Consider the following 6,263-nt stretch of genomic DNA (forward strand, 5'->3'; position numbering starts at 1 on the left):
TCATTGATGTTTGTAGACCAGGCTCTGGTTCTTTCTATTTTTAGAATGCACTTTGAATACAACACTGTTGCCAATATCAGGCCCACTTTCCTGCATCATCCCTGAGACATGTTCTGCCATTGAATGTTGCTTGGATGTGGATTTAATTGGTCGATCTTTCAACTCTCACATTCAGCTCGACCCTTGCAACTTCCTCCTTACTGTTGGAATAGAAAACTTTTCCTTTAACGTGTCTCTCCTTGACTATGAATGGGGTGCTGAGGAGAAGTTGTGGTTTGGCAGTCTGATCAGACTTGAGTAAGAAATATTCTATATTTTATTTACATTGAAAAGGAACCAGCAGTTCATTTAGTTTTGTGTATAATCTATCTGTATACTATATAATCTTGTATACAGGTACAATTCATGTACATCATATTATGTTATTATGTCTGTATTTAAATCTTAATTTAAATGTCAACATGGCCAAGTTGCGCGTTTAGTGTGTTTTGATTGATACATGTGTCATGTTGATTTCTATGTCCATCCATATGAACATTAAGTAAAAACTTGATGATTTGTAAAAGCATTAATTATGACATGAAACTTGACCACACCAGATGAATATATCAGCAAATCTGCCTTAATTACCAGAGGAAGTTTCCTATTTAGATAATCAAGTCTTATTTATTTAAGATGCAAACTAAAATCTTTATTTGCCATTAAATAAAGCTGGGAGCATCATCCAATGAAAAGTAGTGCTCAGATGTGTACTTGGTATGTTGAATCAAGCTCATGTAGTATCATGTTTGATTAGGAAGTATAATTATATATTTCAGTTTCCGTATTTTTGACTTGACAACAGAGAATAAATATCTGATGACGATGAAGATAAATTTATGTTATGAGAGAGACATTTGCAACATAAGCTACACTGTCCTACAGAATACTAAACTCCGTAAACTTCCTTGCTCCAAGAATTCAACATTTGCAATTAAAGGTAATTGAAGTGTCAAATGTAATATTCTTGCTATGACTCACATTGCATTGCTAGCATTAGCAGACAGTCAGACTAATATAATCTATGCTGTGGTTGCACCAAGATGAAGAAATCCCAGTTGAGAGGTTACATTATTTAGCCTAACAGAGAAAAACAATTACAGAACTCAATGACCATGAATGGCTTTTGATAACTGTATTTTTGTATGTATGGCACTTGTACCAGAGAATATGACAGGCATCCATGCTTGTTTTGAAATAATGTGAGATTATTCCTAAGGACATGCATGAAGATTATTGGGGACATCCACTTGGCAGGGCATCCACAGGAGCTTAACTGAGAAAAGTTTGTAATTGCATATTCAGATGCTACTAAATTTTATGAGAAATGTTTTTAAATGCATCATGCATCCCAGCTATCCCTTTATTTTGTATGAATCTCAATAAAGTCCCAATGTTTTATTTTTTACCATCTAATTTTTCCCAAATTATTATAATATTTTGTATATCTGGGGGAGAATCATATGTCACATTCCGTTTTTTCTTCTTTAAATTCCTTGCTTTTGAATCTTAACTTTAATTTTGATGCATTATAGTAATTGTGGCTAAGTTGCATAATTAGGTAATTAAAAACTTGGTATTCAGTTTGGAATTTAAGCATGTAATTATTTTTATATTTCATTATGATGTTCTTGTAAAATCCTTGTATTTGTCCTTTTTGTGTCGTTTATATTTTAGATCCTATAAAAACAGTAAAACTCAGCATGATATAGCCGGGAGGCTTAAATATTTAAATATATTTTGCTTGTGTAGATTTTTCACTGAGTCAATGGTTCAGAGATCATCATCTGAGCTATGGAAGCAATATATCGACCTTGGACTCGGCCAGACTTCTACAAGACATGAAATTGTCAGAGTTTCTGCTTGATCAGCCATGCAGCAATGTGCAGTCACCATTCAGATCAGTAGATCATGGTTGGAACAAAGGTGATTTCACATCAGATTTGTTAAAATTGAAAATGCAGAACTTTAATTTTCAGGTCTCTTATGCAATCTATGAACCATGAAATTAATGATAAGAATGTATGTTATTGAGAAGTAGTTGATATAAAAGCATCATTTAACCCATTGCATAGTTATCAGATATTGTTACCAATTTGGCTAATGCATCAAACAAGTTTTACTCTGTTCACATCATATAATGCCCATAAAAATGTCAAATGAAAACACCTATTGAAATGTCAAATGAAAACACGTATAAAAATGTCAGATGAAAACATCTATTGAAATGTCAAATGAAAACACCTATAAAAATGTCAAATGAAAAACCTATTGAAATGTCAAATGAAAACACCTATAGAAATGTGGGTTTTTCTAGTGCTTGTGCTGAGTTGCTATTTCAACATTTTGCTTTTAAAGCTGCTAAACTCTACTGAAGAAAATGCTTCTAACACTACCTTTGTTCTATGCATGTTTGTAATTTGCTTATATACAAGAACATGTTTTTTTCTTCTTTGATTTTATGTCTTGTTTGTTGTTTCAGAATGTGCATCGAACCTCACACTGAATGCACTCCCAGATCAAATAAAATGCAGTGTCCCTCATTACTGCACCGGAGTGGAATGCTGTACTAATGTGAACACTCTTCATCGAAATTTCCACACCTTCCTTTCTATTGATCCATGTTCTTACACAATGCATGTTGGAATAGAGGGACTGAAATATAACATCTCACTAGTGGATTATGACTGGGGAAAATTGGAGAGCATTTACCTTCAGGGAATTATTCATCTTGAGTAAGTTCTAATGTTGCCTTTATTAGTCTTTTTACTTTGTTTTTACTTGGTTGCAATGCCTAAATTGTTAATCATTAAGTTAGTTACTTCACTGCAAGTGATTGTTAATTCTACATTTGACATATGTGTGACATTAGAAATTTAGTTTTACCTTGCTTTCAATTCCAGAACAGAGAAAATTTATATTAAAAGTTGACAAGTTTTGAGATATAAAGAGGTTGAATGTCTTGTTACAGTTTTGTCTAACTTGCATAAGCATCACAAGACACAGTTGTCACATTTCTACTGGTGTTGTCAGCATTTGTTTAGTGTTTGTGTTGTTTGTTAAAAATTTTGCAAGCAGGTACAATTGAGGTGAGGTGATGGTAAATTGGGAATATAAGAATGCAGGTGGGACAGTAGGTTGTGATGAATGCATTAATATTCAGTGTATACCACTTAATATTCTGGGAAGTAGACTATAGCTCATTTGTTTGAAATATTTACTGGGATGTTAAGCTGTATCCATGATTTCATGTTTCCTTTATTGTCCCACATCTACCAAAGTTTGGACTTAGCTATCATGAAAATTGGAAGCAATTTGCATTTTGAATGGGAATAAAGCTACAGAATATTATTATTTCTCATCTTCCATAGGCAGTTTATGGGCATCTTGAGAAAGAAGTGAGATGACGACTTGATCTGATGTAGTTCACTCCTACATACTTCTGTGCTTTTTAAATGTTCATAGTGGAAATTGTACTTGATATCAGCAAGGGAGCTTATCCTGGCTACCTGTGTATTAAGCATTTAAATACAGAAATACAATTTTGTTTCAGTTACAATGTGGAGGACCACCCTGGGAAAATGGAATACCTGGTGAATATGAACCTGAGTGTTTGTCTTGAAGCAAAGTCTGCATGTTATCTGGACACAGTAATTTTTGACATGGCTCATCTTCCAAAACGCATATGTACCTGGGACCAAGGATATGCCATCCAGGGTAATAGCTTTTACATTAAAGCATATAGTTTTATGGAGGCTAAACTTGCCCAAATGCCACTGCCATTTGCACAAAAATAGGACCAATTCAAGTCTAAATTAGTGGTCTGATAATTAGATAGATCAGCTATTTATCTGTAACAGTTTGAGTTGATAAATAAGACCAGACAGAACATGATCCATGTTTCATATTTATTTTACCAATGTAGATACAAAGTAATAATTAATATACATTGATAATAAAGGAAAGATTAACAAACTTTTATTGTAGACTCATAAACACTTTTTTTTTTAGATATCCATAACTTGCATCTGAGGTTGATACAGTGGAGCTTTTGCAGGAGGCTACTGCCAGTAAGCCTATATCAAACCTTAATTGTCTCATTATCACAGTCCTTTCAGTTAAATTGTTGTTGATAAATAAATCATCACTGAAGAGTAGTTTTGTTTCATCTGGTAATATTTTAACACTTTTCAGATAGGATTGCTTGAGACAAGTAACTGAACTTATATTGTTTATAAAATTCTACAGATTTTTCTCTCATTGAATGGCTTGTGGAGAGAGACTTCCCAGTTGCTAAACAACTGAGGTCTGATATAGTCGACAGACTCCTTGAAACATTGGGTGTAGCTCCATATATACAAAGCCAACAGTGCAGTCGAAAGTCTGTGCCATATATTGCATCTGAGAATGGATGGAATTCCGGTGAGTACTATTTCATACCTTTGTAAAACAATTTTGTAAGGAAATTTCTCAAAATTAAATAATTTTTTTCCTCAGTTTAATGTGTTAAGTAATTGCATGTATATGGTAAACAGTCTACATAATGTGTACTTTGCTAATTTCTACAGGTTTGTATTTTGGCATGTTTTGTTTTAGCTGACAAGTGCTTATTACATATCTAAAAGCACATAGAGCCATCTTATATTGTTGCTTAATATGTGATTGCTTGAGCATAGTGTATACACAGCAGTAGATGACCCACTCACTTCCATTCCCACAAGAATAGCCTGCATTAATATGCATGAGATGTATTAATACATAACTTGCCAACCAAGCATTTTTGTTCAGCTATTCTTAGTTTGGAGTGGCAAGTGACAGCAGGTTATATTTCTGTTGAAAAGTTTTATACAAATGCTTACTGAATATTTGGTTTGAATGTATTTTCTTCTCATGTTTTAATAAATCACGTGAACTTTTTCTTCATTGTCAGAATGTCCAAAGAACTTTTCACTACCTGACCTGACTGGCCCAGTTTCATGTCACATTCCATCATACTGTACAGGAGTAGAATGCTGTGTTGATGTTGATCTTGTGATGCGGTCATTCCACACCTTTATATTCATTGACACCTGCAATTACCGCATGACAGTCGGAATAGAGAATCTTGCATTCAATGTTTCTTTGTTTGGATATGAATGGGGTGAGAGATACATGTACATGAATTCATCTCATGTTATTAATGTGTTTCATAATATTGTTGAATAAGCTTGATCATATGTACATCAAAATTTTCATTGAGACAGTGGCCAGAAATGTATTACATGTAATGTACAAATTACCACTTAAGTGCATATTGAACACATTCAGACTCAGATATGTTTGAAACTATTTAGTAGATGTTAGAGTTTTGCATTTGATATGTGACAATATCTGGTGCTCTGCCAACACTTGAGCACAGTCTCATATGTGTTAGTTAATTGCATCAAGCGTTATTAATCTGAAGATAATTTTTTAAAAATGTTTGAATGAATATCTTCCAATCTCAACCGTGTTGTGGATGACCAACCTGCCAACTCTTACAATTTTGCTTAAGTCTTATGAAAATTACCCTTAAAATACAAACTTACAGCATACTAGTAAAATCTACAGAAAAATGATCATTCCCAAAATATCCAGATAATTGGTTCATCTGTGTTTTGTTTGGGTCAGGGTTTCATCTTAGAATTAGTGAAGTTAGGCAGGGATCTAAACTAACTTTACAGCAGCACCCCAGACAATTTAAACTGCACCTGTTTGTTCGTGCAAAGTGTCTGCATGATCAAACTATTGATTATAGAATTTTAAAAATGGCATCCAGAAAGCGATGCATGTTTAAGATGAATAGGAAAGCAAGCTTCAAGAAAAGTGTTAATAATCAACACAGAAGAATAAAAAGGAATATTCATATTCTTGTGAATAAATGCTGGAAAGGACACAGTTATATTTATTGGACATCACATGCCAGTTCGAGTATGTCTCGTGGCAGGAGATATGATTGCCATTGTCATGTGAAATGGAAAAGAATTTCCAAGAATTATGTCAAGTTGAGAGATAGCAACAAGCCCATGAGCTGCATAGGGTTTGGAACTAAAATTTTTGCAACTATACTAGTGGTAAATAAAGTCTATGTGTACTTTAAAAACTTTTCAGTTGAACATAATGTTTTTTGTTGATGTGTCAAACTTTTAATTATGTTTTCCAGCTTTGCAATAGCAGTTATTAATATTTTGTTACACATTACTGAA

The sequence above is a fragment of the Sinohyriopsis cumingii genome, chromosome 13 (assembly GCF_028554795.1).
Source record: "Sinohyriopsis cumingii isolate HCF-2022 chromosome 13, ASM2855479v2, whole genome shotgun sequence".
Taxonomy (NCBI): Eukaryota; Metazoa; Mollusca; class Bivalvia; order Unionida; family Unionidae; genus Sinohyriopsis; species Sinohyriopsis cumingii.